This window comes from Melanotaenia boesemani, chromosome 10, assembly GCF_017639745.1.
Source record: "Melanotaenia boesemani isolate fMelBoe1 chromosome 10, fMelBoe1.pri, whole genome shotgun sequence".
NCBI lineage: Eukaryota > Metazoa > Chordata > Actinopteri > Atheriniformes > Melanotaeniidae > Melanotaenia > Melanotaenia boesemani.
Window position 1 is genome coordinate 3,103,068 of NC_055691.1, and position 26,676 is coordinate 3,129,743.

At 40.0% G+C, this 26,676-nt stretch overlaps 1 long non-coding RNA gene across 1 annotated transcript; it reads right to left on the minus strand.

Annotated features, from left to right (window-relative positions):
- Positions 1 to 337: 337 nt before the first annotated feature.
- On the minus strand, positions 338 to 26,109 carry LOC121647189. Its single transcript, XR_006011807.1, has 3 exons — positions 26,098 to 26,109; positions 21,705 to 21,712; positions 338 to 461 (listed from the first exon to the last, which is right to left on the minus strand). It is a non-coding gene; the product is annotated as an uncharacterized LOC121647189 (long non-coding RNA).
- Between the last annotated feature and the right edge of the window lie 567 nt (positions 26,110 to 26,676).

Here is a 26,676-nt window from a genome sequence, read left to right on the forward strand (position 1 = left end):
GAGAAGGATTCTAGGTGCCCATGATTGACAGGGGCCCAGAAGGGCCCTTAATGCAACTGTAATACTAACAAGACTATCTAATACGTAATAATAAACGTACAATTACAAGTTTCTTTGTTTGGAAACATTTCTGAACACCCACTCACCCTCTATTTTTTCCTGAAATGGTTCAGTCCACCTGCACCATCATCTGTGGAGCTCAGTGCTACAGACAGACAGCGAGTAGATGCTAAGACGGCAAGATGGGTCAAAAAATTGGGAAGTTTAAAAAGAAAAGAAAAAAGCTGAGACTGGAGAGAGAACAATGATGTGGAGTATTGGTAGTCAAATTAATTTCCCTTAACATTTTTGGTGAAATCCCTGAAAGCACCTTTAAGTAAAACAAAATAGTGGGAGGCCACCAGAAATAATGATTGTGATGCTATTACAAATGACATTACATCATTGGAGATACTATAAAGCTGGACTTCAAGGACTTGTTAGTGATCTTGCAGGGAGAAAGCTCCACGTTGGGCTCTTGGTGAAAAAGGCTGAGCAAGGACAGTGATTATGAATGGGACTGCAAGAGTTTGACTCAGCAGCATACCTTTACCACTCCTTGATATCTTACACAAAGTTCTACCTTTTAAAATGTGATTATTTATTTTTAAGAACGGCTCCCAGCCATCGTTTGGCTGTAAATCTTGACAGTGGTTTGCTTTTTTTTCTGAACCTACCTAATTTATTTGACCATGTGCTTATGATTTTATTTATTTATTCATTTATTTATTTCTATTTATTAGTTTTTTGTTGCCTCTTGTTCAGTAATAATGTTCAATGATAACGTTCACAATACAATCAATCATAAAAAACGATTGGCCATTTTGTTTTTGATGGTGTTTTAGCTGAGATTTGATTTGTTTCTCCACAGATTATAAATGCATTTCAGTTTAAGTACTCATTTTAAGTATTCCTTTCACGTATTTTAAAAAAGAGAGATGTTTTTTGGAATATAAAGCATCTGTCTTGCAGCAAATAACTGAATCTAAATTAACTTCATTGTACTTTTAGTGCGTCCCCTACCAAGCAACCTGCTGTCATGTTTTTCATTTCACAAATATAGGTATGATGGTCAAAATATCATTAAAATTGCTCATTTTATGTATTATAGTATCAAAATTTTCAGGTACTGCTTCAGTTCCTTTTATGGAGCCCAAAATCCCTGGCAGTGCCCCTGGAACTGGGTCTCACATACATACCTGAGGCATGTATCTGTGAGCTCATGCATGTTTACCAAACCTTTAATATTGCATATGATAAAGTTTACCATCACTTCACCATGTTGCAAATCAAAACTGGCAGCACCAGAAAGCAGGATTTAACCCTTTAACACCTAATGTTTCATTTTAGATAAATAACATACTAATACTGAGACCTATCAGCATGTCCATAAACTGCCTCCTGCCGATGAACTGGGTCTCACATACGTACAGGTATGTACCAACACCAGAAAGCAGGATTTAACCCTTTAACACCTAATGTATTATATTAAATTCATATAGTTTCTAATACCTATTTGTTTTTATCAATTATCTTAACTATAGTTTGAGACTTTTTAAACCAGAACACTCTGCTTACCACTTCATGTGGGGTGAGTTAAAAAAAACTAAAAAAAATAAATAAAAAAAACTCTTATTTATGACAGTTAAGTAATTTATTTCATGGGTGCTCAGTGGGCTCACCTTTGTGTTCAGGATGAAACCCCAAGAGGCTTCAAAATGTCAGAAGCTAATAATTCTGAGACTTATGGTCTCTTTTTGTTACCCACCAGTAACGTTACCATTACCTAACCAGTACTGCTGGGATCCAAAGAGGCCGACAGAGGAACTAAAAGTAGTCCTCTACACTAGATCATTTTATGAAATTCGGATTTGAGACATGGGTCTCATGACTTCACACATCTTTGTGTTTCCAGATTGTTCTGTGTTGCCAGCGTTATAAAGAAAGGTCCCATTTACATAAAAAATAAATAAATAAAAATAGTACTGCAGTGCAAACCTGCTGTGATGTCACTGAACGTTCAGTGACATCACAGCAGGTTTACTTCATAGAGTCAGTTACCATGGTAACAAACTCAGGGATAAAACCCAGTTTCCTTAAATTTGAGGTTGAAACACTCAGAGTTTTTTACATAAGCTGCTTTCTGGAACAGACCCCAGGGATCGGAGCCCGACTGATGGCGATTTCTTATTGTGATCCATAAACATGTCAGATTCTGGGTAAAGATCCTACTGAAGTAGCTAAAATCAGCTGATCTGACTTAAAGATTGATTAGATTTTGTTGAACCTGCCCTCAGATGATGTTTTTGTTTGGTGTTTTGTTTGTTTTATTTGTCTTTTGTTTATTTGTTTTGTTTTTGTTTTATTGTTTAAGCAGTTTTATAATAATCTTATAATAATCATTTTAATAGTAAAAAGACGAATGAACTTAAATATCTAACCTTCATTTTTCACAACATTTTTCACAACATTTTATATCATGTTTTACATTTTTAGATTCACAGAAGTAAAAAAAAAGGATTGACCATAAACCATAGTTTTGTTTTGGGTTGTTTGTTTTATTTAAATTTTTTTTTTTTTTTTTGTTTTTTGTTTTTTTTTGTGAGGGGATAGGAAAGGAGGAAAGTGAAAAAAGAGATGTGGTTAAAGGGTTAAGAGTAAAGGGAATAGTGAAAGACCCACTGAGCACGAGACACAGAAGTTTGGTTAAAAATTGTTTTCTTTTTTGATGACTGTGGCTGTTTCTCAGCTGCAATCACCTCTGTCATTGTGTGGCTGTAAAATTTCTCTTGAACTATACAGCTACACTTTCAGGGAATGAATACCTAATTATACCATTAAGAGTACAAAGGAATATCACTGGGGTAGAACCCTTAAAGGTAAAGCTGAACCCTCTACAGCACAGTTTATACTTCATAAAGACCAATACTGTCCCTCTGGGGGCCGTCTGGTCTTAAGGTAAAAACTGCACTGTTAAGGGAACTGCAGCACCTTTGAGGGTACCGCCCCAGTGACAATCCATTTAACCCCTGAAGGTACAATAAAGTATTTATTTTCTGAAAGTATAAACAATAACAGAAATCTGAAAATCAATTTAGATGTCTTTGTGACTTCTTTTCAGTCAAATCGTGTTCAGTGGGAGTGAAAGGACAGGGATAGATGGAGAAAGTAAGCATATAAAAATAAATAAATAAATATAAAAAATAAATATATAAATAAATAAAAATAAAAAAATAGGGGTAGGTCTTCATGCCAGAAATTCTTTAGCGTCCAGAGCAGAGGTTTTTCTGGCTCACAGACGTCTTTTAGGCCTGTTCTTTGATTAACATCAGAGCTTCTAACTTCTCAACTCTTTTCAGTAAGCTCTCTCTGAAGCATTTTTCCTCTCGTGCATTCTTGTCTTGATACTTCATCAGAGAGGATAATTCTTCTAGAAGCTCTGACTTCTGACCTTGCTGCTGCCCCTGGTCTTCCAGTTCTCTCTCCGACTCCATCGCGGATCTTTCTGTGGAGGTTTTAATTTCTTCCTGCTCAACCAGGAGAAGGTGCTGCTCCCACTGGTGTTTCTGCTCATCCAGTTCCTGCTGGGTTTTCACCAGAGCAGACTTTATTCTAGCATTCTCCTCCACCTCCTGGGCCAAGCAGGTCTCAGCTCTTGATGCCTTGGTCTTCTCAGCAGTGAGAGCTGCTTCTAGCTGGACCACTCTGCTGGAGACGTCTGCATGCTGCTGATGTTCTTTCTTCAGTTCAGCATACAGGATGGCTTTCTCCTTCTCAGACACGGATTTCTGAGATTCCACTTGTTGTTTCAGCCTCTTCAGCTCAGTCATGAGAGCTGTTTTCTCATCACTGGTCTCCCGTTGTTGATCCTGGAGCTGAATGTGAATCTGGCTCAGTTCGGTTTTGGCTTTGTCCGTTTCACGTTGCAGCTCGGATACCGAAGTCTCAGCCAATTCTCTTTTCTTTTTCTCCTCCTGGAGTTCTGCCTCCAGTTTCTGCACCTGCTTAGACGCTGATGACTGCATGGTGTTACTGTTGTTGACCTGATTTTGCAGTTCCATTAGCTGATTCTGCATCTCCTCATGTTGTTTCTGTAGCTCTGCGATCTTTTCATCCTTTACAGCCAAGGTCTGATGGAACTGGAGCTCTGGGATCATCAGCAGACTGGAGCTGTGAGGGATGTTCTGTTCATCAACAAGGTTCGTGTTGACAGACTGGCTGTTTGTTGGTTTGTTGACCAGCAGAAGTTTGAGGATTGGATGTGGATCTGCGGCTGGAGGTGCTGGCAATGAAGGGATCGGCTCAGGCTCTGGTTCTGTTGGTGGTAAAAGAACCACAGATTCTGAAGGGACCCCAACAGGGATTTCTGATCCTGGGTTTCCAGATATTATTTGGGGATTCTCCAGGTTTTCAGGAATCTTGAGGTCTTCCTGGTCCTTGTCTATGTGATGTTCACATGTTTGACTCTCTGCCTGTAGCTGAGGGACTTCCTCAAGATTATCCTGATGGTTTTTGTCCAGGGGTTCTAACGGCTGATTCCAGACAGGTGCCAAAATGATATTCTTCTTACCCCTCTTGCGTCGTCTTCTTTTACTTTGTTGTTCAGCTGCCTTTGGCTCTTCGATGACAGACTTTATTTCTTGTGGACCGGGTGTTTGATTCTCCGACGCTGGTTTGGTGGTAGTCTGTACAGACTGTTGTGCAGGGATCGGAGCAAGCGTGTTGGATACAGGTGCTTGCTCAGAAAGACTTGCTCCAGGTTGGGGAACCTGGTCTGCAACAGACTTACTGACAACACTGTTGGTTTCCATTACAGATGAATCTTCAGGTTCTCTGACTGGAGGCTGTGCAGCTGAAACAGTGTTAAGACTTTCCAGCTCAGCCTTTGTGTTGTCTTCCTGTCTCCTGTCTGTTGGATGTTCAGGTGTTTGACTCTCTGCCTGATGACAGGACTGATTTAGATTTTCAGGCAGAGCATCAGCAACTTCAGTCTCTGATGGTGGATGACTGGAGATTTCCTCAAGCTGAACTGTTGTTGGTTGTATTAGAACCAAAGGTTCTGCAATAAGTTCAGCTGAGGTTTCGGATCCTGGGCCTCCAGATGTTGTTGGAGGATTCTCCGGGTTTTCAGGAATCTTGAGTTCTTTCTGAGTCTTTGATGTTTGACTCTCTGCCTCAGTGTTCATCAGAGCACCAGAGTAAGACTCATCTTTGTCCTGGACATTTGATGGATCTTTAACCAGCTGTGGTAGCTGAGAGACTTCTTCAAGATTTTCCTCATGGCTTTTGTCCATGGATTCCGATGGTAGATCCCAGACTATCTCAGGTCTACTTTTCTTGCTTTTTTTGCGTCGGTTTCTTTGACTTTGCTGTTCTGCTGCCCTTGGCTCCTCAATGACAGACTTTATTTCTTGTGGAACGGATGTTTCATTCTCTGACCTGTCTGTTGGATGTTCAGATGTTTGACTCTCTGCCTGATGACAGGCCTGATTTAGTTTTTCAGGCAGAACATCATCAACTTTAGTCTCTGATGGTGGATGACTGGATTCTGCAACTTTGATTTCATGATGTTCCTCGGCCTGTTTACAGGACTTGTCTGTGTTTGCAATGACCTCAGTTGGAATTTCTGATCCAGGGGCTTCAAATGTTTTTTTCTGGGGATTTTCCAGGTTCTCAGATTCCTTGCCAACATCAGCTGTGGTGTCGTCTCTCTTACTCTCGTGATTTTCAGATGTATTTGTCTGCAGTGCAGGGAATTCCTCACTGTTCAACAAAACCCCAGAGTTAGACTCACCTATCTCCTGTAAGGTTGATGGGCCTTTAGGCAACTGTGCATGGAGCGGAAATCCCTCGATATAGTCTTCATAGGTTTCATGTATCGTTTCATACATCGCTGTCCAGTTAACCTCCGTAGATGAGTACTTCTTCTTCTTGCGGCGTTTCTTTTTTTGTTGATCTCCTGTTGCAACTGGTCTCTCATAATACAGTTCTGCAGGGACTGCAAAGAATATTTTAGATCCAGCTTCTTGCTCAGAAGAAGTTTCTCCATCTTGTGGAACTTGCTCTGCAACAGGTGTTGTAACAACACTTTCAGTTACAGCCGCAGCTAAATGTTGTTCAGCTTCTCTGACGGGAGGCTCTGCAGGTGAAACTGTCTCAGATCTGTTTTTGTGATCTTCAGACGTTTTTGTCTGCAGATTCTTCAGCAATGCACCAGAGTAACTCACCTTACCTCTGTCCTGGACATTTGATGGCTTTTTAACCAACTCTGGTGGCTGAGGGACTTCCTTAGGATTACCCTGATTTAGGTTTTCAGGCAGAGCATCAACAACTTTAGTCTCTGATGGTGGATGACTGGATTCTGTAACTTTGCCTAGAACCAAAGGTTCTGCAGTGAGTTCAGTAGTTATTTCTGATCCTGGGCCTCCAAATGTTTTTTTCTGGAGATTCTCCGGGTTCTCAGATTCCTTGCCAACACCAGCTTTCTCCTGTAAGGTTGATGGGCCTTTAGGCAACTTTGCATGGAGCGGAAATCCCTCGATATAGTCTTCATAGGTTTCATGTATCGTTTCATACATCGCTGTCCAGTTAACCTCCGTAGATGAGTACTTCTTTTTCTTGCGGCGTTTCTTTTTTTGTTGATCTCCTGTTGCAACTGGTCTCTCATAATACAGTTCTGCAGGGACTGCAAAGAATATTTTAGATCCAGCTTCTTGCTCAGAAGAAGTTTCTCCATCTTGTGGAACTTGGTCTGCAACAGGTGTTGTAACAACACTTTCAGTTACCGCCGCAGCTAAATGTTGTTCAGCTTCTCTGACGGGAGGCTCTGCAGGTGAAACTGTCTCAGATCTGTTTTTGTGATCTTCAGACGTTTTTGTCTGCAGATTCTTCAGCAATGCACCAGAGTAACTCACCTTACCTTTGTCCTGGACATTTGATGGCTTTTTAACCAACTCTGGTGGCTGAGGGACTTCCTTAGGATTACCCTGATTTAGGTTTTCAGGCAGAGCATCAACAACTTTAGTCTCTGATGGTGGATGACTGGATTCTGTAACTTTACCTAGAACCAAAGGTTCTGCAGTGAGTTCAGTAGTTATTTCTGATCCCGGGCCTCCAAATGTTTTTTTCTGGAGATTCTCCGGGTTCTCAGATTCCTTGCCAACACCAGCTTTCTCCTGTAAGGTTGATGGGCCTTTAGGCAACTTTGCATGGAGCGGAAATCCCTCGATATAGTCTTCATAGGTTTCATGTATTGTTTCATACATCGCTGTCCAGTTAACCTCCGTAGATGAGTACTTCTTTTTCTTGCGGCGTTTCTTTTTTTGTTGATCTCCTGTTGCAACTGGTCTCTCATAATACAGTTCTGCAGGGACTGCAAAGAATATTTTAGATCCAGCTTCTTGCTCAGAAGAAGTTTCTCCATCTTGTGGAACTTGCTCTGCAACAGGTGTTGTAACAACACTTTTAGTTACCGCCGCAGCTAAATGTTGTTCAGCTTCTCTGACGGGAGGCTCTGCAGGTGAAACTGTCTCAGATCTGTTTTTGTGATCTTCAGACGTTTTTGTCTGCAGATTCTTCAGCAATGCACCAGAGTAACTCACCTTACCTCTGTCCTGGACATTTGATGGCTTTTTAACCAACTCTGGTGGCTGAGGGACTTCCTTAGGATTACCCTGATTTAGGTTTTCAGGCAGAGCATCAACAACTTTAGTCTCTGGTGGTGGATGACTGGATTCTGTAACTTTACCTAGAACCAAAGGTTCTGCAGTGAGTTCAGTAGTTATTTCTGATCCTGGGCCTCCAAATGTTTTTTTCTGGAGATTCTCCGGGTTCTCAGATTCCTTGCCAACACCAGCTTTCTCCTGTAAGGTTGATGGGCCTTTAGGCAACTTTGCATGGAGCGGAAATCCCTCGATATAGTCTTCATAGGTTTCATGTATCGTTTCATACATCGCTGTCCAGTTAACCTCCGTAGATGAGTACTTCTTTTTCTTGCGGCGTTTCTTTTTTTGTTGATCTCCTGTTGCAACTGGTCTCTCATAATACAGTTCTGCAGGGACTGCAAAGAATATTTTAGATCCAGCTTCTTGCTCAGAAGAAGTTTCTCCATCTTGTGGAACTTGGTCTGCAACAGGTGTTGTAACAACACTTTCAGTTACCGCCGCAGCTAAATGTTGTTCAGCTTCTCTGACGGGAGGCTCTGCAGGTGAAACTGTCTCAGATCTGTTTTTGTGATCTTCAGACGTTTTTGTCTGCAGATTCTTCAGCAATGCACCAGAGTAACTCACCTTACCTTTGTCCTGGACATTTGATGGCTTTTTAACCAACTCTGGTGGCTGAGGGACTTCCTTAGGATTACCCTGATTTAGGTTTTCAGGCAGAGCATCAACAACTTTAGTCTCTGATGGTGGATGACTGGATTCTGTAACTTTACCTAGAACCAAAGGTTCTGCAGTGAGTTCAGTAGTTATTTCTGATCCCGGGCCTCCAAATGTTTTTTTCTGGAGATTCTCCGGGTTCTCAGATTCCTTGCCAACACCAGCTTTCTCCTGTAAGGTTGATGGGCCTTTAGGCAACTTTGCATGGAGCGGAAATCCCTCGATATAGTCTTCATAGGTTTCATGTATTGTTTCATACATCGCTGTCCAGTTAACCTCCGTAGATGAGTACTTCTTTTTCTTGCGGCGTTTCTTTTTTTGTTGATCTCCTGTTGCAACTGGTCTCTCATAATACAGTTCTGCAGGGACTGCAAAGAATATTTTAGATCCAGCTTCTTGCTCAGAAGAAGTTTCTCCATCTTGTGGAACTTGCTCTGCAACAGGTGTTGTAACAACACTTTTAGTTACCGCCGCAGCTAAATGTTGTTCAGCTTCTCTGACGGGAGGCTCTGCAGGTGAAACTGTCTCAGATCTGTTTTTGTGATCTTCAGACGTTTTTGTCTGCAGATTCTTCAGCAATGCACCAGAGTAACTCACCTTACCTCTGTCCTGGACATTTGATGGCTTTTTAACCAACTCTGGTGGCTGAGGGACTTCCTTAGGATTACCCTGATTTAGGTTTTCAGGCAGAGCATCAACAACTTTAGTCTCTGATGGTGGATGACTGGATTCTGTAACTTTGCCTAGAACCAAAGGTTCTGCAGTGAGTTCAGTAGTTATTTCTGATCCCGGGCCTCCAAATGTTTTTTTCTGGAGATTCTCCGGGTTCTCAGATTCCTTGCCAACATCAGCTTTCTCCTGTAAGGTTGATGGGCCTTTAGGCAACTTTGCATGGAGAGGAAATCCCTCGATATAGTCTTCATAGGTTTCATGTATCGTTTCATACATCGCTGTCCAGTTAACCTCCGTAGATGAGTACTTCTTTTTCTTGCGGCGTTTCTTTTTTTGTTGATCTCCTGTTGCAACTGGTCTCTCATAATACAGTTCTGCAGGGACTGCAAAGAATATTTTAGATCCAGCTTCTTGCTCAGAAGAAGTTTCTCCATCTTGTGGAACTTGCTCTGCAACAGGTGTTAGAACAACACTTTCAGTTACCGCCGCAGCTAAATGTTGTTCAGCTTCTCTGACGGGAGGCTCTGCAGGTGAAACTGTCTCAGATCTGTTTTTGTGATCTTCAGACGTTTTTGTCTGCAGATTCTTCAGCAATGCACCAGAGTAACTCACCTTACCTCTGTCCTGGACATTTGATGGCTTTTTAACCAACTCTGGTGGCTGAGGGACTTCCTTAGGATTACCCTGATTTAGGTTTTCAGGCAGAGCATCAACAACTTTAGTCTCTGGTGGTGGATGACTGGATTCTGTAACTTTACCTAGAACCAAAGGTTCTGCAGTGAGTTCAGTAGTTATTTCTGATCCTGGGCCTCCAAATGTTTTTTTCTGGAGATTCTCCGGGTTCTCAGATTCCTTGCCAACATCAGCTTTCTCCTGTAAGGTTGATGGGCCTTTAGGCAACTTTGCATGGAGAGGAAATCCCTCGATATAGTCTTCATAGGTTTCATGTATCGTTTCATACATCGCTGTCCAGTTAACCTCCGTAGATGAGTACTTCTTCTTCTTGCGGCGTTTCTTTTTTTGTTGATCTCCTGTTGCAACTGGTCTCTCATAATACAGTTCTGCAGGGACTGCAAAGAATATTTTAGATCCAGCTTCTTGCTCAGAAGAAGTTTCTCCATCTTGTGGAACCTGGTCTGCAACAGGTGTTGTAACAACACTTTCAGTTCCCGTCGCAGCTAAATGTTGTTCAGCTTCTCTGACGGGAGGCTCTGCAGGTGAAACTGTCTCAGATCTGTTTTTGTGATCTTCAGACGTTTTTGTCTGCAGATCTTTCAGCAATGCACCAGAGTAACTCACCTTACCTTTGTCCTGGACATTTGATGGCTTTTTAACCAACTTTGGTGGCTGAGGGACTTCCTTAGGATTATGCTGATGTTTTTTGTCCATGGGTTGCGATTGTAGATTGGGGACAGGCCCCATAGAACTGTTTCCCACAGTCAGTCCAAATGTAACTTTCTCGACGTCCTTACGTTTCTTTGAAACATTGCCCGGTTTAGCCTGAGTGTTACTCTGGTGTCTTTTGTGAACATCACAGTTCGACTTCAGAGATGTAGGTCTCATGACCGTCTCGGGTTGTCCACTGTGGACTTGATCTATTCCATCTACTGCCATTTTCAAAACAATTGATTTGTATTTCCTTTCTCCAAAAACTGGAATCGGGATGCGTAACGAGATGTGTACTGAGATGCGTTCTCAAAGTGTACTGACTTGATGACGAAAGCAGGGGGTTTTATAGGCACAGTTATGTCACAATCATCAAAGCAAACTTAGGCTCCGCCCTTCAGCTAACTACATTCTATAACTGTTGCTAGACAACACCAAACTGGTCTCCACCCCTCAGAAGACTCCATTAGATATTGGAAGACCTGTTAGCTGTTGCCTGGCAACGGCTGCAATTCAGTCTCTGCCTGTATGTAGCCAAAGTTCTGCTGAGGATTTTTACCATAGGAGCACATCAGAAAATTTCCATTTTCCATTTTCCATAAAATTCAAACTTTACCAACTCAAACACCAGGTCTGAAGAAGATCAGACAAACAGTTGTTGGTTTAGATGAAAACCAGACTAACACAGGTTCCTTAATCTAGTTGTGGACCTTGTTTTTTTTTTAGTAAATTTGCATTAAGAAATTTAACCTTTTTAATCCCAGTCATCATCCAGACATTATTTTTAAAGGACAGTCTCAGTTGTCAAATTATGAGGGTAAAATCATGTAAAATGAATGTATTAATAGACATAGCAGCACGGTAGCCAACCAAAGCAACAGGACAAAATTGATCACTAAGAAACACAGACAGGCATTAACATTTTCACACTTTTCTCTCTTGTTTAAGCCCCCTCAAAGTTCAAACCTTCATAGAAAAATAAGTCTAGTATTATAGACACACAATGCACTATATAAAAAAAAAAAAAAAAGTATGCAAAATTGCACAAAAAATATCTGCGAAACTGCAAGGCCACAAAAAGTGAACCGCATTATAGCAAGGGACCACTGTATATACACACACATACATACACACACACACACACACATATATATATATATATATATATATATATATATATATATATATATATATATATATATATATATATATATATGTCTGAACCCCCTTAGCCAAATAATCCCCAAGACTGGCTATGGATACCGACTCAAGAATGCTTCCACCATCAGTCACCTCCTCTACATGGATGACATCAAGCTGTACGTCAAGAGCGAGCGAGACATTGACTCACTGATCCACACAACCAGGATCTACAGCAATGACATCGGAATGTCATTCGGACTTGAGAAGTGTGGGCGGATGGTGACAAAGAGAGGGAAGGTAGTCCATACAGAAGGGGTCTCACTCCCATACGGTAGAATAGCAGACATTGAGGACAGCTACAAGTACCACACAAGAAAAGCAGCCACAGCCAAATGCCTCCAACGAGTAAGGCAAGTCCTAAGGAGTCAGCTCAATGGCAAAAACAAGGTCCGGGCAATTAACAGCTATGCCCTGCCAGTCATCAGATACCCTGCACGAATAATAAGCTTTCCAAAGGAAGAGATTCAGATCACAGATGTGAAAACACAAAAGCTCCTGACCATGCATGGAGGGTTCCACCCCAAATCCAGCACCCTGGGACTGTATACTAAGAGCAAGGAAGGAGGCAGAGGACTAGTGAGTGTCAGAACCACTATCCAGGATGAAACATCCAGCATCCTTGAATACATCAGGAAGATGGCCTCAACGGACAAGTGCTCGGTCTCAGGCAGTGGAAAACAGATCATGTGGTGATGGAGGAACCATCATGGGAGGAAAAGCCCCTCCATGGGATGTACCACCGACAGATAACTGAAGTGGCTGATATCGAGAAATCCTACCAATGGCTAGAAAGGGCTGGACTGAAAGACAGCACAGAGGCACTGACCATCGCTGCATAGGAGCAGGCCTTGAGCACCAGAGCAATAGAAGCCCAGATCTACCATACAAGACAAGACCCCAGGTGTAGACTGTGCAAAGAGCTCCCTGAGACAATCCAGCACATAACTGCAGGGTGTAAGATGCTGGCAGGGAAAGCTTACAAGGAGCGTCATAACCAAGTGGCTGGTATAGTGTACAGGATCATCTGTGCAGAGTACAGACTGGAAGCCCCGAGGTCAAGGTGGGAAACACCTCCGAAGGTGGTAGAGAATAACCGAGCTAAGATCCTGTGGGACTTCCAGATCCAGACCGACAAAATGGTAATGGCAAACCAGCATTGTGGTGACGGACAAACAGCAGAGGAAAGTCGTTGTGGTTGGCATCCCAATACCAAGTGATTGCAACATCAGGAAAAAGGAACATGAGAAACTGGAGAAATACCAAGGCCTGAAAGAAGAACTTGAGAAGGCCTGGAAAATGAAGGCAACAGTGAAGCATTTGGGGCAGTAACCCCCAAACTGGAAGAGTGGCTACAGCAGATCCCAGGACAAACCTCAGACATCTCAGTCCAGAAGAGTGCAGTCCTAGGAACAGCCAAGATACTGCGCAGAACCCTCAAGCTCCCAGGCCTCTGGGAGCTTGAGGGTTCTGCTTGGATGGATGAGACCGCCAACAGAGGGTGAGGGGACAACTATATATATATATATATATATATATATATATATATATTAGGGGTATAATGTCAATGATGAAAATATGACCTAATATTATTTTCTAAATAGTTTTATAAAATATATAAAATTAAATAAAAAAATGTTTGTAGAAGTAAAACGGACGTGGAAAAAAATGTGGCACTGTTTTTATTTTTTATTAATTCATGCATCATGTGTTTTATTTCATGCAAATGTCAAGTCCTTTTTTATATATAGTAATCATTAATATAATGTCAGACTTGTAATACACTATCTCATATTATTGTACCTTTTTCATAAAATTTATTTAGTACAGTTTAGTAAAGATTACCCTTTTCAGAGGAATAAAAATTATTTGAGTGGAATGATGAAATATAGATGGTGTGAATGTGCCTATGTCACTAATCATCCTGTCATCAATATCTTGTTTATAAGTACAAACAGAACAAACTTAGACAACAGTGTTAAAACTTTACACAGTCTGGAAGTAACATCACATCTGTTAGACAAGATTATCAGCAAAAATTGCCACAGATAGCATCCACCCTCATTTGGATTAAGTGGCAATAGAACACAGTTTGGTGTGGAAGTGAAAGCTGAGGGGCAGATGTGAGCTAATTACAAGTACAGTGCAAGAGTAACACTTAGGCTTTATAACAAATAAAAATGACTGAAGTGTCAGGGTTAACTGGATGTGCTGCTGATTCTCCTGACCACCAGAGGGTGGCATTTCAGTGACTGAAATATTTAGTACAAATAATTCTATGTACAAAATGTTTCCATTTATGTACCCGTATACGATTATTGAGCAACAAAATTAATTTTAACATTATTAGATTGTTTATGTGAGCATAAGTATCTTGTCTATTCAATTAATGCTGATCCAGTTTCACACAGCAGTCATTCAGTCTGTTCTTGCATGTCCCTGATTGGTTTGACTCAGCCACCAAGACACGACAGACTGAAAAGGTGTCAAACTGTCCTCCATCCAGGCTTTATAGACCTCCAGAGTCAGGAAACAGGCAGCAGACATCACTGCTGACCCATCACACTCCGGACACAACCTGTTCACACTTCTTTCTTCAGGTAGGCTTCACTGAACCCTGTATACCAGCACACACAAAAATAGTTTCTTAGACTAATCCTGCTGTATTTATCATTTGAAAAAACATAATCTCTGTTTATTCTTACTGCACAACATGTTCTATGCTGTTCTCTAACAAGGTAATTAGTCACAAAAATAAACAAAACAAAACAAAAAAAGGCACCTGAATCATGAATGGACCAGTAAAATATTATGATTCAATGTCAGCTTGTATCTAAACAGTCTACATTTAGACTGGGCTCTCCCACTGTTCCCCTCCCCCTCCTCGTCGTCCCACCATGGCATGTGGTGAAAGCCTTCTGGGGTTGGCGGTGGCTCACTGGCGCTGTGTGTCCTGGTTGTGGTGGCAGCGGCTATTTTACGCCGCATGTACGTGGCTGTTGGGCCCCCTGGGTAGATAGGTGGTGGGACATGCCAGAGCACAGCAGATGATCCCATTTTTGGACAGTCACCTATCACTCTCCCCGACCATATAATGTTCAACCTCTGGCCCCAATTGCTGCTGTCAGGGGCAGAGCTACCCTGGAATCAAAGCACCATTGAAATTGTAACTACGGTGCATGGAGGCCAGATGGAGTAAAACAAGTCGAGCGACTGCCAATGACGGCCAGTTTTGGACAGTTGAGTCTTGGATTAGTTTATAATATTCACTTTGAGACACAGTCCCACCATCCTCCGTCCTTGAAACTGGTCTACTCGAGAGGCGGACCAAGATGGCACCAAGGAAACTTGTGTTTTAAAAGACAGCGTTTTTCTCTGTGCAAAATCTAACTTTCGGTCACTCAAATTTTACTTGTAGGTGCTAAACTACTCGTTTAAAAAGAGGTTCATCCACTCTCCTAGTGACTTTGAGGGCATTAATTCTATCAAACTGCTTGTGCTTTTTGTAAAGAACAATGAAGACAAAAAGTGGCAAAAACCTGAGGGAGACTACAAAAATCTACATCAATTAAACAGGTGCACCATTATGCAATACATGCTAATGTTGTTGACTGCAGAAAGCAAAGAGTCTCCAGAAAACAGCTCAGTCAAAAAAGCAATAGGCATGGAAACTGGCCTTTTAACCCCCAATTTCCAAAGGGTGCGTGTGCACCACGGCCTTTGCAGCTCTTTGCAGCCATTTTAATCAGTGGTTTGGTTCACACCGTGCACATCGCGGTGCATGCCAGAACCATCCCAGAAGCATCGTTCCACTAAACATATGTGCAGAGCCTATTTTTGACGGAACACACATCCAGAAGCACAGGAGCTCTTTCTGCTCTCTAATTGGACAGTTTGATTACTCACCATCTAATCAGATAAAAGTAAAAAGAAAGGGGCAAAATTTTTCTACCACAAGTTCAGAATCTTGCACTCAGTGTTGTATTTCGTATCTGTGGTGTGATGGCTGTACCTGCAGCCACACAGTATAAGACCCACTACACCAACACATTTCAGTTATGTTAGTTTATGAATTAACACCATTTTGTTTACTTATTTGGTTTAAATTTAGTTTAAATGCTTTAGTTCTCTTTTTGTTAGCGCGCACATTAGAGCAATATTCTATTTTCAACGCTGTTAAAGCTTTGCTTATTTAACATGTAGTCTTTTCTCTTAATGGTGCTGGGGGAGCCTTATGAACGCTTGGGGCAGAAGTTAGCACAACCAGTAGAAGCCAAGGGAACAGGAAGTGCCATGGGCCTGTACCAAGACAGCTCCTTCCAGAGGGAAGATAATTTGCTCACTCTTTAAATATTTAGATTTGTTGTTTGGATTTTGAGTAGATTGCTTTCTTGTTTCATTTTTGGTCATTAATTGAACTAACTGTTTACGTTTTGTCTCTTTGTTTAGGTTATTAGTTACTATTTATTAACCCCCTCATGTGTCTGGTCTGGTCAGCCAGTATTTAAGTTCCCCTGTTTCCTGTTTGTTAGGTCAGTTTGGTTCTTGTGTTAGTTTCGTTTCTTTGTGTTACATGTTGACAGGTAGTTTAAAGTTACTGAGGTACCATTATACTCTTTGTTTAGTTTTGTTCATTTGACTTCTTTTAAGGGCCCTGACGTGTTTTTGGGAGTATTTTTTGGGGTAAATAAAACCTGTTTTTTTAAAAAAAAAAAAAAAAAAACACCTGTGTTCTCGTCCTTCTCCAGTTCGGTCCCTCACAGGTGAACAGGAAGTTTGCAAAAGAGCATCTGTTTTTTTCCACAAATACAAATCTTTTTTTTACAATCATGCAACCTTTTAATGCATATGCATAACACAGTAAACTGTACCTTTTCTGCACATTTATTACTTGAGTTTTTTGGGCAATTTTTATTTTATTTTTATTTTTTTGCGGGACAACAACACCTGATGTACAAATACAAACTGAAATTATTTGCAAAAATTCATTTACAGCTGCAAAATATTTCTGACTTTATACTGAGCCCAAATATCTCTAAATGTCGCAGAGGCATGGTTGTTATTGCATTATCGCACTCATCTTTAATCACTCCTCATTCCTCGTGCTGCACTCACAAGCCAAATCTACCAGCAGGTGTTAACATAAGTCCACGTTCACACTGCAGGTTGAGTTAATGCTTCACCTTATTGATGTAGTTAACAGGCATCAAAACGAAGAGGCATAAACCGTTGGTAGTTATTTGTAATAACCATTTTATCAACATGGGAGATATTTTATCATTATCATGAGAAGCCCAGTTGCATTGCTGCAACCTACCATACAAACTCCAATAGGCAGAGAAAAGACACTCACCTAGTCACTAGCCAGTAGTGAAAGTTAATAAGAAGCATTTAAAATGAAAAAAAAGACAATGAAATTGGTGGCTAAACATCCCCTAAAAGGCAAAAATATTGCACAAGAGCAATCCAATTCATTAAGTACAGTTTTGTAAACGGTGGTAACAAAACAGCTGGTCTGTGTTAGCCAATGCTTTCCAGCACTGAAGCCTTCAACACTAAAGCAGCATCTAGCAACCAAACTTCCAACACTTGTGGGGAAAACCGGTGGAATATTAAACAAGCAAACAAATTAAGAAAATGGGCTACAGATGCAGAAAACGTTTGTCAGGCCTGGCAACTTTTAAAGAATTCTAAGAAAAGTTTATTGCAGTTTTTCTCAACTGCCAAAACACTAAACCCTATTGTTTGAACCAAATGCTCAGTTGCCTGAACCCACTGATTGAGTCAGTCATTCTTTTGGCACAACCATAAGCACTTTTCACATGTGTAGACACAACTTGCCAACATTTTCATTGTGATGTACCTGTGTTGCATAGTGGTGAGCACAGGTGGCAAAAGACAAACACAATTAAGACCAGAAATCCCAGGATTTTCAGTTTCTCCTGCAGTTCCTCCTCCCTCTACCACCACTGTTGCCAACTCCCCAGTAAGAAAAGTAGCTATTGGCTGTCCTAAATGTCCCTAGAAGTCAATAAATGATGTCATCTTCCAATTTGCATAGTCACCATAGTAATATAGTTGTAATGGATGCTGCGGTGGAGAGGAATGCTGTGGGAAAGGTAAAAATGAAAAATTTGTGAAAAAAAAGTTACTTGAGGGGAGTGAAAACTCACTAAATATAGCGACAAAGTCGCTAAGTTAGCAACACTGTTGTTTTTTAAATCAGGTACCCAGGCAAGTTTCCGGTCCCGAAGAGCAGACAGTTGCTTACTCGGCACAAGCTTTTGACTCTGAACCTCACAGAAATGAATTGAAATCTGTGCTGATGACAATGTATTTTACTTGGGAATTACAAAAGATCGTGATTCCTCTTCCAACCAACACTCAACTTTCTCCTTTATTCCTTTCTGTTGTCTTCACTGTCTACTGCCAAAAAGTGAAGCATAAAAACCAGGGAATTAATTATACTCATGTATGAACTGAAACGTAACCAAGTTAAGACAAAACTCTAACTGAATATTAGTTTGTTTTGGTAGTCAGCACATTTAATTTTTATCTCTCTGTCTGACCTGAGTTTGTGAATGAAAATGCTCACATATTTATTTGCATGGAAAATCATTTTCTACGTGCTGGTTTGATTCTGAATTTAATTTGTTTATTCTATAAATGCAGATGATTTGCTGGAGTCACTGACTGCATTCAGCAGCTCTGTCCTGCTTGTTTCAAATGCTGTGCATACTCCTTTCTGCCATATTAACGACGTGCACGCTTTGCGCACGATGGCAGCAGTTGAGAAGACACGATGTGGAGAGAGAATGGCCATGTTTACACGAGGGTTTCAATTCCCCTTATGTCTAGAATAAAAATAAATATATTTATAATGGCCTTGTAAACACCTAATTCCACATGAAAATTCAGATTGGTGGGATCAAGGTCTTCGAAGAACCCCACCAACACACAGATACAGGAAGTTATGCAATCCTGCGTGATGATTGTTTTGAGCTGGTAGGTGGAGAAGTAGCTGCATGTAAGTCACTGTTGTGCTAACATTTAGCACTAGCATTGTGGTAGAAATTTGGCATTTTTATTCATTAGAACACCCATTAGAATACATTAGAACTCAAGGCCCATGGGCCACATCACAAACCTGCTACAGAGAAGAGGTCCAGAGTCTCACAAAATGGTGTTCCAAGAACAATCTGGTTCTTAACATCTACAAGACCAGGGAGGTCATGTCAGATCACAGGAGGTGCTCCTCTGCATACACGGAGAGGCAGTGGAGCGCGTGAATCGTATTTCCTCTGACCTCTCCTGGACCATGAACACTTCACTCCTGGTGAAGAAGGCCCATAGCTCTTCTTTCAGGAAGTTGAAACAGATGGGACTTGTGACTTTTTACAGAGCCACGAATGAGAGCATCCTGTGTTTCAGGGTGACGGTGTGGTATGGCAGCTGCACAGCACAGGTCAACAGGAACTTAGTCCAGGTGGTGAGGACAGCTCAAGGGAATTTGGGCACCTTCTACCAGATCTAGATTCCATCTACACCGCCCGAGCCCAGAAGAGGGCCAGACACATTGCAGCCGACCCCACCCACCTAGGCAATGCATTGTTTGTACTGCTTCCATCAGGAAAGCAGCACAGGAACATTAAAACCACAGAAAGACTCAGGGGACGTCCACACAACACCTAATTGCAGTAAAACCGCAAAAGTATTTTAGCAAACCACCCTTTCATCCCCATGAAACCAGGGATTAGCCTCCATGAAACCGATCATGCTGAAACCAGGTACCAAGGTGGATAGGTTTGAGACTGCTACCGTCTGTGGTATTGTGAGGACAGCTTAACCGCACAATTAGAGGATATGACGCTACTGTACCATCAACAAGCAGATATGTCATTATCTGCACATGCGTTTTGTCCTGTTCTAGCTCTGGAGTGTTACTCTTTAATCATCGTAGCGCCCCCCAGAACCTCATAGTATGCACTACAGTGGTTTCTTGGGGATGGTGAAGCCTTTCTCCAAGCTGTGTCCACCGTTTTTACACCTGAACAGGCTACGGTGGCGTGTGGACATAGCCTCAGAGACAGCTTCTTCTCCAGAGCTTTAAAGCCCCCCTGTAGTTCAACACTTACACCCCCTCTCCCCTACAGTACTCACACACATCACCCAACCCTCCACAGCCACACAAAAATTGATTATTTAAATCTTCTCAGACACACACACAGACCTCCCTCTTTGTATTAGGATGCACTTTATCCACTCTGTAAATATTGCTGTCCACTGTGAATTATTTCTCATTTTCTGTAAAAATATATATATTTTTGTATTTTATATCTTTATTTTTTACTGATTTATGTGTGCCTGTTTTGTTTCTATTTTCTCATTTATACGTGCTTAAGCCAAGAGATTCAAAATTTTGTTATGCTTGCATAATGACAATGAAAACCTTGAGACATTGGATGTTAATAAGTTGATGCTACAATACATGTGATATTACAACCTCACTTGCAAAAAAATTAATAAAAAAAACTGTATTATAAGTACAGTTACATACACTTGAAAAACTGCTTGTTTAGCAGTGAATGTTTTTGCTACAAGGTTTAACAATAAACACCACACAGCTCTTCTAGTTCCAGCAGAGTCCTGTGTCTTCTTCCCCATTGCTGGGTGAAGTGAAGGGAGCTAAGCCTGAAGCTAGCTACAGCTTCACCCAGGAGTAACCACCTCTTCTCCGCCTCCCAACCTCGGTGTGGAGGCGGAAAGTTTAACAGCTGTTAAACTTTTCTGCATCCCAATATCTCCTTGACCCACTTCCTCATCTACCTGCTGAATCTACTTGCAGGTACAAACCAGACATTGTTAACAATGTATAAAAAAAAACAAAAAAAAACACTTGTTTATTAAACACACAAAATATGCAAATAACATCTCACAAAGTTTTTACAATTTCCATTTGGACATAAAGTATTTTTTTATTTAATTTCTGATGATGTCATGCTGACCCCATGACTCACTGACTGTAAAAGCCTGACTGATCAACTTCAAAAGTCACCTAAATGCCCATCTCTAATAAGAATGAATGAAATACAAGCTGATGAACCTCTTTTCCTATGTAACATTAAAAACAGGCTGATAAATGTTTATTTAATAAACTAAATATCTGCATTTGGTGAGCATTTAATACACATACTGTATCAGGCACAAAGTACCTGAAAACTGCTCTGTTTCTGTTAAAAATGTTTAACAATGCAGATCACTTCTGATAAAAGATATAAAAAATAATCTTGCATACACAAAGACACTGATGAATAAGTCGTGATGAGAAGATACCTGAGAGCAGCAGATGAGTGAGATTAATGTTAATTATCATCGTCATCACAAATCATTAATCATAAAAATAAGAACTCATACATGAGTCACTTAATGAATGTTGTTGCTTGTTATCCTGGACTAAATTACTGGTTATTACTCCCAGTATTCAGTCAAGGACAAAAAACACTAACAATGGGGGAAAAGATGGCATTAAAATCAGAATATCACTTAATAAAAATATAATAACTCCAATATAGTGAAACTACTGCAGAAACACTAAGGAGGACTTCTTGTGAAGAAGTTCTTACTTTTTTTCCCTCCCTTTCTGGTGTTTTAGACACTTTATGGTTTCTGTGGAGGTAACAGAGTTTGGATTTGTTTGGTCTCAAAGAAAATATGGTGTATTAGACAATAAAGATCATATGAAGCAAAGAGATTTGTTCCTACAAAGAGAGACAGCTATTACACCTTCTCTTCACAAATAACACATAATTGCCTTTTCACAATGTAATTTCTTTAGATGGAAGGCTCGGCTCCATTTGAAGATGACCCAAATGACGAATGATTAAGTGTAATTTGCACATATTAATAGCAGGAGGTGACAGAATGGTTCCAGTCATCTGCTGGGTGCAGTGGAGACGACACCATTTTACAGTATGATCAAATATACAAACCAAGAAAATGACTTTGTGTCTTATTGCAGTGACCAGTAACTGAACAAACTTTTATCTTCCCCATCCTCCCTAACATTATTAACTTATCAATCTGACATGTGGTGCAACTTTTTTTCCCTATTTACTTATGAGAAAATAAAAACAATATTCATACCCTTTATCTATCTGTTATGGTTTACATTGAAGATAACAGTTAATTCTGCAGGTGTCAGTTTAATTCACAACCCTCTTAATTCATTTAGGATTCAGGGTTGTAATAGTTTAAATGCCATCTTGATTACTTGATTCATTTGATGAGTTTTCTATGAAGCAAATTTCGGGTGGCTGGTGGAGTCTGTCAGGGACATGTCCAAGATTAACTGAAATATTGACTTTGATGCATTTTTGGTTTTTCTGTAGAGTCAATTGGTTCATTTACTATTCTCTTGAGTCAATGTCCACTTTCAAAAAAGATGTAAAAACTTGACAGATTGATATATTTTTCAGATTTTATAGGTAAAATTATTTGATCAGCTCTAGTCCTGATCAAAACAATCAAAAATGTAATAATTATAGGGATCCTGAAAATCTTTAAATGTTTGGTAGTTTTGAGCAGAATCAGTGTTTTATAGCAGATTTTTGGAAGTTGACATTTTTGTCTTTAATGAAGAGGGTAGTAATTTTTTTCAGTGTAATTTATATAGACTGTTTACTTGTTCACATGTTTCAGATACGTATGCCATCAGGTCCAGTAAAGTTTTTCTTTTGCTATCTTTTATTCTTCTTGTAATAAATAAATCTGCTTTCACATTTTTAACTTGCTTTTACATTTTACTGCTCATTTTACATAAAAATGGATTAAATAAATGATTTAATCCTGTATATTTAGACATCTGTCTTTTCCTTTCATAAGTCACAGAAAATGTTAATTTAACGGAAAAGAGTCCACACAGATAATAAATTGGAACTCAGAAACAAAATGTCAGAACAATAAATATTTAATTAGATGCACTCAGAGCACACACCTCCTCCAAGCCATAGGGTTAATCACCTGAGAAAAACCCCAAAAGGCCCAACACCTCACCCTGTATATTCAGCCTTCTAGATCGCCAGATCCAGAATATCAACATGATCTGGGTCAAACAATGTCATACTATAACATCTACCATGATTTAATCTGGCAATTTTTTGTCAATGACTATGAGCATTATCTGTTGAATTAGAAGCTGTAATGGCAAAATCTTATTCCTATCTCCCAATAGTAAAGAATCCTTAAAAAAAATCCAGGAGTCAGACGGTGACGGTGTTCTATAACATTTTGGACATTGCTGCACTGAATGCATGGGTCCTCTACTGGAGCTGCATCGATGCCAGAATGACCCAGCGTGTGTTCATTATTAATTCAATAAATCAGTGACATGCAGTCAGTAAGGTTTAACATTTTCTAAAGTAAAACTGCGGAACAGATTTATTATACACCATGACTTTCTACATTCTGTGTAATGTCTTTAATGTAGGTCTGTGACATAATTATTCTTGACAATTGGACAATAAACTGCGAAGAAAAGTCATAAAGTGAGGCGGATCAAACTTTGCTGCACATGAACTGGCTTGTTGCTGCTGCGCTTCTCGGTGTCAACAGTGTTAGCTAAAGTTAGCAGAAGAGTACTGAAGAGTACTTGACATCTGCTGTAAAATCTTAATTTTCTCCAATTCGTGGCATCAGTGGATTGGATTTTCTTTGGCTTTTTGGTTGCATTGGGAGGTTCCGGAGTATGGGAAGTCAGTGGAGTAGATGGTTCAGATGAGCCACTGGATCCTCTGAGCATTTGGGGACAAGCTGTAATTAAAGGAAGATATGGTTTATCTGATACAGACATATCTGCATGTAACATAACAACATAATAGCTATAAGGAAATAAGCAACAACGACTAACAAAATCAAAGTAAAAAAAAACTACAGTTACCCTATTAACACTTACACTGGTTGCTGTAGCATGCTGGGGGGCGTGTTTTGAGGAAGGATAGGGACTTGAGCATCCATTTCTGCTTTGCTGTTAAGCCCTTCTCTCCACTCCCGATTGGTTTACTTTTCTGGAGTTTGGAATACTGAGTCCTTAATGTTGTGGCTCTTCCACGTACTTCTTGTGGCTCTTCCACGTACTTCTTCCACTGTAATTATAAGCACCAAGTACTGTTATTTTTTATTCTGTGTCTCTGATACACACACTCCTAACCCCCACCTATATGACCAAAAAATAATGCCATGTGTAGATTCTATTCAATCGGTGCAAGTAGAAACACATCTTCCAGCGAGGTACTACGGCTAAAAGAAGCAATGGCAGATGGTGACACTGCTTTGGGGTGCAAGCAGCAGAGTTGTAAAGCTTCTCACTGATCACTGATGTCCAGTTGTGATTAACGATAACATAGACTAGAGCAAGACTAGTAGTGACTTACCTACCTCAGAACAGGATACAGCACAATTAAAGTTTATCAAACCGGTTTAATACACTAATAATGATGAACGAATTTGTTATTACGTTTTTTAACACAAAGATAATGATGTAAATACTCTTATTAATCTGTTTCTCTTGTTAGGAAGGCTTCACATCCATAGAGCCAAATACTCTCAATCAAAGCCTTTGTTCAAGTCATTCTTAACAGACTTGGAATTGTACTTTGAAACTCTTCAATGCATAACCAGCAAGAAAGGCATATCAACTACCAATATCTTTCTGGAACCGTTTAAATGAAGGCAATTATTATTCTTGTCTTTTTTCCTTTTATCCTTTTCTTTTGTTCTTTTAGTTATCTGGTAATCCATTTATACTTCCCATCAGAATAGTTACTCTGTGTTGATCCATTTTATTTATGAGCTGTTATGACTGATTTGTTCGTACATTCAATAAAAAAAAAGGAAAACCCTTTTATATGGTGCTCTATTCCAGTAATTGGCTGGCAGACGCAGTCCTGGAAGCAAACAATAAACACCTGTGTGTCCTGCTACATAAACCTGAACTTCATTTGTTGTTTGGCAGCTTTTAAGGATCTAAGTTGTTAATTAGTGTTTATGCATCATAACAACTCTGTTTTTTCTTCTTAAAGTACATTTCGGTTTCTCTGTAGTGTGTCTTTAAACATTAAACATAAAGCTTAGTAATGACAAACCTTAAATGTAGATATAAACAATAGTGGTACTCTCCCAGCATGGCAGACAAAGTCCTGGTGAAGTCTGCTGCACATTCTGTATAGCAGAATCAGCTCATCCCACAAATGCATTTTTTCTACAAATGTGGCTCAGTTTAAGAGGGAAATAAACAAACGTTCCATCAGTATGAGATTTATTACCAAGAAGCATTGTCACAACAAAGAAATAATCCACCAACACTGATTTACTGACTTTTCTGGAATATTTTATCTCAAAATGAGTTTGTGTTTGTGTGATGCAACTTGTGCTCATTAATTTATAATTCACCACTTTGTAAATCAGTCTGGCCTAAGCAAGTCTGTGCTGTGTTGTTGACTGAAGGATGAAGGAGTGGCTGAATATGCCTGTTTGGCATTACGTGGTGTGAGAAAAATGAAAATGATCTTCCGCATGGGATTGGATTTAGTAGAAGATAGAATGCTGTTACAGGGATTGTCAACTTCAGTTATGAGTAAGTAGTCCACAGCCTTTTTTTAACATTTAACCTGTACAGGATATTTAAAAACTTCCACAATTTTCATCCACCCATCCATTTTCTGTATTGCTTAGTCCAGTTAAGGGTCAGGGGGAAACTGGAGCCTCTCCCAGTAATTAAAAGGCAAGAAGCAGGGTACACCCTGGACAGGTCACCCGTCCGTCACAGCCACAGTTTTCATGTGATCCTTGATCCTGAGTTTGTAATGAAGGATGAAGGAGCAGCTGAATAAGAATTTAATGGCAACATCTTTGTAATTGTATAGCATTGTTTGGTGTAAAATTTCAACTTTAATTCACATTTTTCACTTTAAATATGCAGAAAACACACATGTTTGGTTATTTATTGGTGTTTATTGAACGGGGTAATAATGATATATCTGATTCTGTCTTCCAGATACCTGTGAAAAAGAGAGGCATCAGCAACATTTTAATGGTTTAAGACAGTACATTTTCTATGTATATGTGAGTGCAGGAGGTAGTTAATAGTAAAATTAATAAAATAATTTTGTACTGGATGCCGCTTTCATTGCTTCACTGTTTCCAGCCGCTCACACAGGCCATCTTGTCACAATTTTGTTGCACGTGTGTTTTCTGTTGTGGACTTGACATACAGTCCTGGTAAAGAGTAAGTAAATGCTTTCTTACTTCCAAAGTTTTATGTGTCAGGAGAAAAATAAATAAATACTGGGGTCATCATTTATAAACAGTTCATTTATGTCTTAACTTTTGAAGAAGTGGCATATCAATAATTAAAATAAAAATGAACTGGATTGAATAGGTCTGTTATCGAGATGCCAAATAACAGCCCTTGTGTTATATGACGATGCATGTGGCTCATGCATTTGAAATACTCTGAGCTCTGAGTCTGACATGGTGATATCGGACAGAAATGAGGCCTGGATGCCTCGTCACTGTGGATATCAATACATACTTAGAGAGTTAGTCCTTTAACGCTGCTCCACCTGCTCTGGTTAGTCTCAGGCCGGTCTCACAGCTGTCAATACAATCCACTATGTAGGTCTGAATCGAGTTAGAGTGACAGTTATGATCAGATCTCTGCACTGAAAACAATTGACCTGTTTGGCATTACGTGGTGTGAGAAAAATGAAAATGATCTTCTGCATGGGATTGGATTTACTCCAGGCTCTAATTATATCAGCAGAAGATAGAGTGCTGTTACAGGGATTGTCAACCTGTAAACAGTTATAAGTAAGTAGTCCACAGCCTCTTTTAACCTTTAAAAACTTCCAGTTTTCCAGATTTGTGATCCAAATGTTGTAATGTAACTAAAACTAAAATAAAATTAAGGTGGGATTATTCTGTTGTCTCAACTAGGTTGATTATC